The sequence below is a fragment of the Bufo gargarizans genome, chromosome 3 (genome assembly GCF_014858855.1).
Source record: "Bufo gargarizans isolate SCDJY-AF-19 chromosome 3, ASM1485885v1, whole genome shotgun sequence".
In the NCBI taxonomy this organism is placed as follows: Eukaryota; Metazoa; Chordata; class Amphibia; order Anura; family Bufonidae; genus Bufo; species Bufo gargarizans.
The window spans coordinates 44,814,787-44,827,726 of NC_058082.1; positions in this window are offsets into that span (position 1 = coordinate 44,814,787).

Sequence of the window (12,940 nt, forward strand, 5' to 3'; positions counted from 1 at the left end):
AAAACTTTTAGAATATAAAAAATAAGATAAATCATTTCAGAACTTTTTCCACCTTTTAATGTGACCTATAAACTGTACCACTCAATTGAAAAACAAACTGAAATCTTAAAATAAAAAAATAATAATAATAATGTGGTTGCATAAGTGTGCACACCCTCTTATAACTGGGGATGTAGCTGTGTTCAGAATTCAGCAATCACATCCACAATCCTGTTAGATAGGAGTCAGCATACACCGGCCATCATGTAAAGTGCTTCTGATTGACCTCAAATAAAGTGCAGCTGCTCTAGTTGGTCTTTCCTGAAATGTTCTTAGTCACATCCCACAGCAGAAGCCATGGTCCACAGAGAGCTTCCAAAGCATCAGAAGGATCTCATTGTTAGAAGGTATCAGTCAGGAGAAGGGGACAAAAGAATGTCCAAGGCATTAGATCTACCATGGAACACAGTGGACACCGTCATCATCAAGTGGAGAAGATATGGCACAACAGTGACATCACCAAGAACTGGACGTCTCTCCAAAACGGATGAAAAGACGAGAAGAAAACTGGTCTGGGAGGCGACCAAGAGGCCTACAGCAACATTAAAGGAGCTGCAGGAATATCTGGCAAGTCCTGGCTGTGTGGTACATGTGACAACAATCTCCTGTATTCTTCATATGTCTGGGCTATGGGGTAGAGGGGCAAGACGAAAGCCTTTTCTTACTAAGAAAAACATCTAAGCCAGGCTACATTTTGCAAAAACACATCAGAAGTCTCCCAAAAGCATGTGGGAAAAGGTGTTATGGTCTGAGGAAACCAAGGTTGAACTTTTTGGCCATAATTCCAAAAGATATGTTTGGCCCAAAAACAACACTGCACATCCCCAAAAGAACCCCATCCCCACAGTGAAGCATGGTGGTGGCAGCATCATGTCAAGGGGCTGTTCTTCTTCAGCTGGAACTGGGGCCTTAGTTAAGCTAGAGGGAATTCTGAACAGTTCCAAATACCAGTCAATATTGGCACAAAACCTTCAGGCTTCTGCTAGAAAGCTGAACATGACAACAACCCAAAGCATACATCCAAATCAACCAAGGAATGGCTTCACCAGAAGAAGATTACAGTTTTGGAATGGCCCAACCAGAGCCCAGACCTGAATCCGATTGACAATCTGTGGGGTGATCTGAAGAGGGCTGTGCCCAGGAGATGCCCTCGCAGTCTGACAGATTTGGAGTGTTTTTGCAAAGAAGAGTCAAAATGTGCCATGCTGATAGACTCATACCCAAAAAGACTGAGTGCTGTAATAAAATCAAAAGGGGCTTCAACAAAGTATTAGTTTAAGGTTGTTCAGACTTATGCAACCATATTATTTTATTTTATATTTTTTCTTCCCTCTACCTAAAAGATTTCAGTTTGTTTTTCAATTGAGTTGTACAGTTTCCAGGTCACATTAAAGGTGGAAAAAGTTCTGATATGACTTATCTTTGTCTTACATCACAGAAACCTGACAGGGGTGTGTAGACTTTTTATATACTGTGTGTTTGTGTGTGTGTGTGTGTGTGTATATATATATATATATATATATATATATAACCTAAACACCCAAGCTGAGTACACATATCTTTAAAAATAATTAATATAATCCCGGATTAAAAATAGTCACAATATCACTAAAGTTCATCTGCCACGGAAGATTAGATGTCTATAATAGCTCGTGAACTATAAAGAAAGTGCTCCCAATGGTGTCCCAATAAATTTCCTTTAAAACAGCATGCATTAGATTTTTATATTGCATGTATTTACATTTTTATCACATGCGCCTTATTCTTTCTTTGCAGGTTCTTACACGAGGTGTCCGCATAATATTAGTCAAGATCTCCTTATGTATTGGATCGCTGCAGGCAGTTACCTACAGTTTTGCAGTCCTGGTTTGAGGAGCAGAGTATAGTGCCTCGGCGTGGCGTTCCACGTGGTCTCCAGCACTAATGCAAACTTACCTCCGCTGTTCCACCTCGTATTTGGCCGCTCTGGTAAGAAGCCTACGTCCCGGCGTTTGTAAGTCCAGGATATGTCACCTAGTGACCACGTCTCACGGGCAGTCTCAGGGACGTCAACACATGTGGTGCTTTGAATGCAGATTACCGCTGGAGATTTGCGCGGCCTTCCAATATATTGTAATGTGTTCATAAAGATCGCATGATTAGAAGGTCCATAACTGTACCAAACGCGTTTCGGAAAATTCCTTGTGTTAGTTACCGCATCTTGACGTACACAGTACTTCATGAGACTGGCATGTAAATGGATGTCACGGACAGCAGAGCGGTCCGGGCACCCGGCAGGGACCAATCAGCTTTGAATCGCTGCCATTAGTCAGTCAGATTTCACTGACCAATCGCAGCGTTCAGTAGCGCAGCTCCGATCTCCTCAGTGAGTGTTGAGGAGATCGGTGGCTGCGCTGCTGTGGCAGCGTCCTGATGGTTACCATGGCAACTGGACACCTTACACAGGCATCCAGGCTTGCCATGGTATGTAAGCCTGACAGGGTCCTGCCAGAGGCAATCCTGATCAGGCTTACTGTGAATGAAAATACACTGCAGTACATTATACAGTGTTCTGCAGTGTATTGTAGAGCTATCAGACCCACTGTATCTTCAAGAACCAAATGGGTCTGAGTCAAAAAAGTGTAAAAATAAATAAATCTTACAGTTTTCCATATATGCAAATTTTTATAATTGGGTAAAAATGAAGAAAATAAAATACCCTAAACATGTTTGGTATCGCCGCGTCCGTAACAACCAGCTCTATAAAAATATCACATGACCTAACCCCTCAGATGAACACTGTAAAAAAAATAAAAACTGCATAAAAAAAAGACATTGTTTTGTCACCTACCATCACAAAAAGTGCAGCACCAAGCGATCAGAAGGGCGTATGCCCCCTAAAGCAGTACCAATCAAACCATCACCTCATCCCGCAAAAAATTTGACCAAACCTAAGACAATCGGCCAAAAAATAAAAAAGCTATGGCTCTCAGACTATGGAGACACTAAAACATAATTCTTTTGGTTTCAAAAATGGTATTATTGTGTAAAACTTAAATAAATAAGAAAAAGTAAACATATTAGGTATTTCCGGCCGGGTCTATAAAAATATCACATGACCTAACCCCTCAGGTGAACACCGTAAAAAAATCTTTAAATAAAAACTGCCAAAAAATTAATTTTTGGTCACCTACTATCACAAAAAGTGCAACACCAAGCGATCAAAAGGGCGTATACCCCCCAAAGTAGTACCAATAAAACCGTAACCTCATCCAGCCAAAAATGAGTCCCGGCCCAAAAATACAAAAGTTATGGCTCTCAGACTATGGAGACACTAAAACATCATTTTTTGGTTTAAAAAATTGTATTATTGTGTAAAACTTAAATAAATAAGAAAAAGTAAACATGTTGGGTATTTCCACGTCCGCAATGACCTGCTCTTTAAAAATATCACATGACCTAACCCCTCAGATAAACGCCGTAAAAATAAATAAATAAAAACTGTGCCAAAATGACAAATTTTTTGGTCACCTTGCCCCAAAAAGTGTAATAATGAATGATCAAAAAATCATATGTCCCCAAAAATTGTACCAATGAAAACATCAACTCTTCCTGCAAAAAAAAAAACAAGCCTCTGCACAAGATGATCGGCATAAAAATAAAAAAAATATGGTGTTCAGAAAATGGAGACACAAAAACATAATTTTTTTTTTCAAAAATGCTTTATTATGTAAAACTGAAACAAACAAAGTAGACATATTTGATATCATCGCCTCCGTAACAACCTGCTCTATAAAAATAGCACATGATCTACCCTGTCAGATGAACGTTGTAAAAAAACACAAAATAAAAACGGTGCCAAAACATCCATTCTTTGGTTACTTTGCCTCACAAAAAACATAATATAGAGCGATTAAAAATCATATGTACCCCAAAATAGTACCAATAAAACTGTTACCTTATCCCTTAGTTTCCAAAATGGAGAAGAGACCTGGGAAAAAATTTCAGTCGAAACATGCATGAATCTGATCGAGTGCGTGCCCAGAAGGATTCAGGCAGTGCTGAAAGCCAAAGGTGGATTTACAAAATACTAACAAAATGCTAAAAATTCAAATTTAGAATTTCAGGAGCAAAACAGTAACAATGCAGTCACATGACAAGAATCTGCATAACTAATCATATGCTAAATACCGTATTATTCGCCCCATAAGACGCACTTTTTCTCCCCCCAAAATGGGGGGAAAATGCCCCTGCGTTTGCGAATGCTGGCAGTTTTACATCACAAGCTGCGATGTACGAGCGAGAGGAGGGGGGGACTGGGAGGAGGAGCTGGGGGCCGGCAAAAGCGGCGGGGCGGTGCAGTCAGTGTACTATAGCCCCGCCCCGCTCCAGTATACTAATATAAAATGTCTTATTCAATTAATAGTTATTAAACATACCCAACTCCTAATATTACCGTACATCCTAACCGCTTTAGTAGAATGCCGGCAGGCAGGCCAGGCGGGCGGCGCGTCACTCACTGAGGTCACGTGCCTGCGCTTTACCTGAGGGGTTAGGTCATGTGATATTTTTATAGAGCAGGTTGTTACGGACGCGAAGATACCTAATATGTCAACTTTTTTTTTATTTCACTTTAATACAATAATAGCATTTTTGAAACAAAATAAAAACCGATGTTTTAGTGTCTCCATAGTCTGAGAGCCATAGTTTTTTTTATTTTTTGACCGATTGTCTTAGGTAGGGTCTCATTTTTTGCAGGATGAGGTGACTGTTCTGGAGCGTAAAGCGGGCGCAAAGACCATTTCACAGTGCATATGTGTGTTAACTGATTGCATGACCTCAATTAACGAAGGAGATTGTGCCAGCTTCCACTGACGGGCAATAATGGTACGAGCAGCTTACAGTATATGGTCAACCGACCAACGAAATTCAGAGGGGACCTCTGATAATCCTAAACTGAGAATTGAGAGCTCAGGAGAGAGGGAAAGATTGACTGCTGTGACTTCTTTAATAGTATCCCCTATGTCAGACCAAAAGGCTCTAACCAATGGGCAGGCCCACCACATATGGAGTGGGGTCCCAATTTCTCTGCATCCTCTCCAGCAAAGAGGGGAATAACCGGGAACCAAATGTGCCAATCTATTAGGGGTTAGGTACCATCTTAACTGGATCTTTCTCGCCTGTTCCATGTGATTGATACAGGGAAGATAGCTTAGGTCTTAGGGACTTGCGGTCGGCAAAGAAGGCAAGGTAAGGATTGTTTTCCTGACAGTGCCTCCGCGGCGGTAGAGAACCCAACAGGTGCCTTATCTGAAGAAACTGGTAAAAGAGATTATTTGGGAGTAGGTACTTGTGCAAAAAAGCAAAGTCTACTGGAGAAGATCAATCATGGAGGCACCTAAAGACGCTGAATTCCCCGGGCCACCCAGACTACCATGGAAACATTTGAGATATGATAGGGCAGCGCAACAATAGGAAGGCTGTCCATTGGAACGCGGAAGAGTTTAATGGAATCTGTAAGGTGAGCCCAGATAAACATTGTGGCGTGCATGGTTAACAAGGGCAAATTGTGTTGAAAATGCTTCAGACTGTAAGCTGCGAGTATAGCTGGCAGGGACCGTCGTCTGACATAGGTCTCCTCAACTTGAAGCCCTCGTTGCGGAGAGGACGGGGACCACCATTCAAGAGCCTGTTCTGCCAAGTTAGCTAGATATTTATAAATATCAGGAACACCTAGTCCTCCACATCCTATTGGGGGATGCAGCTCTGACTTGGATATTCGGGGGCGTTTATTATCCCATATAAAGTTCATTAAATTTTGTTGAAACCGTGCAATCAGAACCTTAGGTATGTGAAGGGGAAGGCATCTAAGACAGTACAGAATTTAAGGGAGACATAGCATTTTAGCAGCATTACTGCGAGCAATCCAAGACAGATGAACTTGTGACATTTTGGCGTAATCCCTTTTTAGTTCTGCTCTTAGATTACCCAAATTAATGGACATGGTCTCCGCTACAGAGCGAGCAAGTTCCACACCTAGGTAAGTAATGGACTGATCAACCCATTGGAAAGAGTACATCGGCTGAAGACGCCCTCTAATGTCTCCCGGGACATGAAAACTAAGACCTTGGTTTTCTTTTTATTTAATTCGGAACATTGTGAGTCGGAGGTAAGTATGCAGGACAGGGCAACTGAAGAGTTTTCAGGCTCTGTCAGAGTGAGGATCACATCATCGGCGTAGAGACTGATTATGTGAGAAAGGTCTCCCACCTGGATTCCCGTAACCTGTGGACAGGTCCTTATGATCATCGCCAAAGGTTTTATGACTAATGCGAAAATTAGTGGCAAAAGCGGGCAGCCTTGCCGGGTGCCGTTTGTGATTTGAAAGGGGTCAGATAGATAACCAGATGCCAACACCCTAGCAGATGGCTTGGTATACAGCCCCATTATGGCCGAAAGTATGGGACCATGAAACCCTAACTTCCGCAGGACCTGTTCCAGGAACCCCCAATGTACCCTGTCAAACACTTTTTCAGCGTCAAGAGATACAGACATCGTGGGGATCCTGGAAACCCCCCCCCCCCCCGCCAACTGAATAAGATTGACCATGCGTCTAGTGCCATCCCTACACTGTCTCCCAGGGACAAATCCAACCTGATCAGGATCAACTAAGGAGGGAAGAAAAGTATTAATACGAGAAGCCAAAATGTTTGCATACAGCTTTAGAGCCACATTCAACAGGGATATGGGGCGGAAATTTGCAAGATCATCCTGGGGCTTTCCCGGTTTTGGGAGTGTGACTACTGTGGCCACCAGCATATCCGAGGGTAATACACCTGTGGAGAGGAAACCATTCTACAGTGTGGCCAAATAGGGAGCCAATTGCGCTTGGAAGGATTTATAGTAATAGGAAATAAAGCCATCTGGGCCTGGCGCTTTACCTAGAGGTGTGGCTTTAAGTGCTATAAGGATCTCTTCAACATATATCGACTTATTAAGTAACAAAAGTTGTTCACCCGAAAGGGAAGGAAGGTTTAGTGGGTCTAAGAAAGATCTTATACCCTCCTCAGTAGGTTGGGGGATGGATGCATCATCCCTGAGATTATACAGACGTGCATAATATGATGCAAACGCATTGGTTATCTCTTACGGATGTGTGATCATGGACCCACCATAATGTATTTTCTCTACCCTAGAGTTTGCAGCTCTGCGTTTAAGCCTGTGCACGGGTAAAGACCAGGCCCTATCACCCATGTGATAAAAAGAGGTTTTCAAACGGCGCAACACTCTTTCATGATTATACAGGAGGAGGGATCTTAAATATAGCCGACTGTGTTAAGGAGATCTACTAGGTGGTCTCTATTTTTCTTGAGACGAGCAGCTGAATGTAAAAGGATCCCTCTCATATACGCCTTAGGAGAAAGCCACAAGGTCGAAATAGATATCTCTGGTGATTCATTGAGGCGGAAGAATTCCTGTAGATGAGTGCGATATGCCTCCATTCTTTTTAAGCAGATATGGATTAAGTCTCCATGATGGTGGGGTGGGGGGGGGGGGTTAGGGAGACCTGTATCTAGTACCAGCGTTATAGGCGCATGGTCAGTCCATGTGGCGCACCCAATGCCCGACCCCACCGCCTTATGCAATAGATCTCTCGAGATTAGAAAATAGTTAATGCGAGACTGTGAGGCAGGGCCGTTTCTAGGAAATTTTACCAACAGGGCGAACATAAAAAATGTGCCCCCCCTTAAAGGGGTTGTCTCACTTCAGTAAGTTGCATTTATCATGTATCAGTATTACACATGATAAGCTAAGATACAGTGGTTCAGCCAGCGGTATCATACACAGTAATATTTTACTTTCAATCTACCAGTGCATTTCCAGTAACAGCCCTCCCAGCACACGATATGCTATTTGGACCTTCTCATCATGGCCGATCTTTGCAGACAGGTTTAGCTTGGCAGGAAGTAGCCGCTGAGCCTGGCGGTCTATCAACCACCTAGAACATGACGTCACTTTCTGCTGCTGCTGTTGACATGCCAGTCTCGGCGTCCGTGGGCAGGGCGTAGTGGAATGGGAGGTGGTCAGGGTCGAAAAAGATCCGGGGCCCAAGCCCCAATGAATATGGCCCAATTCTCTAAGTCCCCCCCCTCCCCCCACACACAGCATTTTGCTGTACTTGCTATACAGCCCCCTAATCTTCTCCTTTCAGACCTTCAGACCAGACCACCATTATTTAGCCATTTTTCTTCTCTGCAGTTTGACAAAAAAAATCTTAGTTTACTACTTTTCCATCATCCTACCACCCCCAATACTGTGCCGCTGTGCTCCCCAATACTATATTGCAAAAATCGATAAACCCCCTGATAATACTAATACCACACAAAGCCCCCCATATAAAATACCCATTCTTTGTGGTATCAGTAGAAGCCCCCATAGTGTTCCTCTCCCCCCTTCCCCCATATAAAATACCCCTTCTTTGTGGCCTCAGTAAATGCCCCCATAGTGCCCCCCAATAATGTGCCAGTAAGAAGTTCCCCCATAGATGCCCCTTAATAATGTGCCAGTAAGAAGTGCCCCCATAGATTCCCCCAATAATGTGCCAGTAACAAGTGCCTCTCCATGTCCCCCCAATCATGTGCCAGTAACAAGTGCCTCTCCATGTCCCACCCCAATCATGTGCCAGTAACAAGTGCCTCTCCATGCCCCCCCCCCAATCATGTGCCAGTAACAAGTGCCTCTCCATGTCCCCCCAATCATGTGCCAGTAACAAGTGCCTCTCTTTGTCCCCCCAATCATGTGCCAGTAACAAGTGCCTCTCCATGCCCCCCCCCAATCATGTGCCAGTAACAAGTGCCTCTCCATGTCCCCCCAATCATGTGCCAGTAACAAGTGCCTCTCCATGCCCCCCCCCAATCATGTGCCAGTAACAAGTGCCTCTCCATGTCCCCCCAATCATGTGCCAGTAACAAGTGCCTCTCTTTGCCCCCCCAATCATGTGCCAGTAACAAGTGCCTCTCCATGCCCCCCCAATCATGTGCCAGTAACAAGTTCCTCTCCATGCCCCCCCCAATCATGTGCCAGTAACAAGTTCCTCTCCATGCCCCCCCAATAATGAGCCAGTAACAAGTGCCTCTCCATGCCCCCCCCAATCATGTGCCAGTAACAAGTGCCTCTCCATGACCCCCCCCAAATCATGTGCCAGTAACAAGTGCCTCTCCATGCCCCCCCAATCATGTGCCAGTAACAAGTGCCTCTCTATGCCCCCCCAATCATGTGCCAGTAACAAGTGCCTCTCCATGCCCCCCCCAATCATGTGCCAGTAACAAGTGCCTCTCCATGCCCCCCCAATCATGTGCCAGTAACAAGTGCCTCTCCATGCCCCCCCCAATCATGTGCCAGTAACAAGTGCCTCTCCATGCCCCCCCCAATCATGTGCCAGTAACAAGTGCCTCTCCATGCCCCCCAATCATGTGCCAGTAACAAGTGCCTCTCCATGCCCCCCAAATCATGTGCCAGTAACAAGTGCCTCTTCATGCCCCCCCAATCATGTGCCAGTAACAAGTGCCTCTTCATGCCCCCCCAATCATGTGTCAGTAACAAGTGCCTCTTCATGCCCCCCCAATCATGTGTCAGTAACAAGTGCCTCTTCATGCCCCTCCCCACCAAATCTTGTGCCACAAGTATTGTCCCGTATTAAAATAAAAAACACTTATACTTCGCTCCATGGCAGCGATGCAGGCCTCTTCCAGCCTGTGTCCCGCGCTGTACGACTCAGGCGCGATGACGTCATCGCTCCGCCTGCACCGGCCTCTGATAGGCTGCCGGCCTTGTGGAACAAGGAAGGGAGACGCCTCTCCCCTGCCCCGCCGCAGCACAGCCATCTGTATCGCTGTCCTGAGGACGGCGATACAGATGACTATGGAGATGAGATGCTCACCTCCCCGACCCGCTCTCCGCCCTGACTCTTACTATATTCTCGGGGAGGGGGGGGCAATTGACCCGTTGCTGGAGACACGCACCCTGTGCGGTCACACCCTTCGCCCGGCTGTAGAAACGGCTCTGCTGTGAGGAATGGGATGACGACATATGCGTGTAGTCATGCCCACCACCGTGATGGTACCTCCAAATGTCATGCAGCAAGGTAGTTTTAAGCAAGTTTTGTAATTCTTCTTGCTGAGTTCCCTCTATTGAACATATTAGAATAATATATCGGCCTGCAGAATCGGTAATACATTGGGGGCGTGTAAATACCACTGAGGATTTAAAAGTACCAGCTTTCCTCTTTTTAACAGATGGGGAATGAAAAATAAATGGAAAGCAGCGATGTACGCATCTATGCAGATCCGATTCCAATAAATGGGATTCCTGTATCGGGGCCACATCGCATCTGGACTGCATGATATCAGACCAAAGCTGAGAGCGCCTAAACGGAGAGTTCAGGCCTCTCACATTATCCGAATAAAACTTTAACCCCATGGTGAGATGATAGGTAATATATTTTGCACCAGCACCTGCAAAGCAGCCCGGTGACCTGTATAGCAGTGAGTACAATAACGTTTTGGTGAATGAAATCTGAGGACAAAAGGGATAAACATAGAAAAAAGAAGCCAAAAATAAAATCTAACAGAGGACAAAAATATTTTTTTTCGCTGTGTGGAATGAGAATGGTCTAAGACCCACGAGGGATAGCAGCGAATTTCAAACATATTAGGATGTCTGCTCAGAGGGGAAGAGATCACCTCCAGAAGGAAGCAGACCGGATGGGGGAGGTATAGCAGATGGAAGTCACTTACACATACCGTCCTCCAGACATCCAAACGAACTGTAGGGAAAGTTCAAGAAACTCACACAGTCTCCCAATCCGTAGTGAGCTTGTCAGGTTTAGGTCCAGCCGTCTTGCCCGGTTGGGGTAAATCAGGTAGTAGACCCCATTTGTGCAAATTGAGTGCCGCCTCCTGAGGGGAGCCGCAGACATATTGTTTTCCTTCATGCATAATCAGAAGCTTGAAAGGAAAGCCCCACCGGTAGCGAATATGTTGTTCTCGAAGTATTTTGGTGACTTGGATGTACTCCCTTCTCTTAGCCAAAGTGGCGGCAGACAGGTCAGGAAACACAGAGATGCCTTTGAAAGAAGCTGACGGGGCAGAGTTTTGCCTTAGGGCCCTCAGGAACCTGTCTTTTATGTGGTAGAAATGGATGCGCGCCACAATGTCACGTGGTAGAGACGGGTCTAACCCTTTAGGTTTAGGGAGACAGTGAATGCGATCAATAATTAAATCCATGTCTGACACTGAAGGAATGGCGTATTTTATTAAGCCTTTAAGAAGTGTCTCCAAAGCCTCAGGCTCGACTGACTCAGGGACTCCTTGGAGTCTCACGTTGTTCCGTCTGTGGCGGTCCTCTAGGTCTTGTAGCTTGTTCTTGAGCGCTGCTATGTCCTCTTCAAGCGCCTTATGGGCATCAGGGACTCGGGGACCGCCTCATGGACTCAAGGACTCCACGGAGTCTCACGTTGTTCCGTCTGTGGCGGTCCTCTAGGTCTTGTAGCTTGTTCTTGAGCGCTGCTATGTCCTCTTCAAGCGCCTTATGGGCATCAGGGACTCGGGGACCGCCTCATGGACTCAGGGACTCCACGGAGTCTCACGTTGTTCCGTCTGTGGCGGTCCTCTAGGTCTTGTAGCTGGTTCTTGAGCGCTGCTATGTCATCTTCAAGCGCCTCATGGGCATCGATCAGAGCATTGTGAGACGTGCCTAACTCTGCCATTTTCCCTTCCACATGCGTGGCACACTCACCTAGGCTCTGGAGTTCGCGCCAAAACTCTTTCAGCATGGTTGGGGGGAGATCGCCGCCATGACCTGTGAGGACGGTGAGCCGGAATAAGTTGGCCTGGACGTCGCCAGTCTGGCAAAAAACTCCATGAGTTTCTTCGGCGCCTGCCTTTTTCTTAGCTTGTCCATCTCAGGAGTCTTTGTGAGGACGGTGAGCCGGAATGAGTTGGCCTGGACGTCGCCAGTCTGGCAAAAAACTCCATGAGTTTCTTCGGCGCCTGACTTTTTCTTAGCTTGTCCATCTCAGGAGTCTTTGTTGCACCACCAAGTTATGCGGCCGGTGCCATCATCGTGCAGGCCACGCTCCCTCAATACATCTGTAGGAGAATGGCCTAGGGCTGGATCTCCTCGGCCCCCATAGAAGGCAGGTCCCGATGCCGTGCAAGGAATTATCGGGCTGCCTCGTCACCCATCAGGTCCCCACCACAGCAGCGTGAGTCGATGGTTTTGCATACCAGCCAGGTCACATCAGGTTCTGAGAATCTGACAAGGAACCCCCCATAAACCCCCCCCAGAATAAACAGACCCCAAAATAAATACAGAACCCCAAAAGTAACCACAGACCCCCTAAATAAACACATTCCATAGAATACAGACCACAGCACTGACCCTGAAATATCTACAAACTCCAGACCATTCCCCCTTAATATGGACTCAAGAAAAAATATATACCTCAGAATGGACCCCAGAATACCTAAGTAAATAGACCCCAAAATAACTAAAGACCCCAGATCAGGCAACATAAGCAAACACAGAGCCACAGACACTACCACAGAACAGCTCACACACTTCTCCTCTGCGCCAGTTTGCAGCTTGCTGGCTTGAGGACCTGTAGACACATGGTCATGTGACCGCAGGTCCTTCAATAATAAACGGTGCTACACATTTATTCTTTAGGGATTGTGTACATCTCAATTTCATTTATTTTTTTTTTGCTTCGGTTTGTGATGAACGTACATTATGGATTACATATGAAGTTATAGCTGTAATCTTTGTTGTGTGGCGGGGCCCCTGATGGGCGCCTACTCCTCTTTATGTCAGCTACCTACTGTGCACTGGCAGTACAGCAGTACAGTTTACGTGCAGTAAA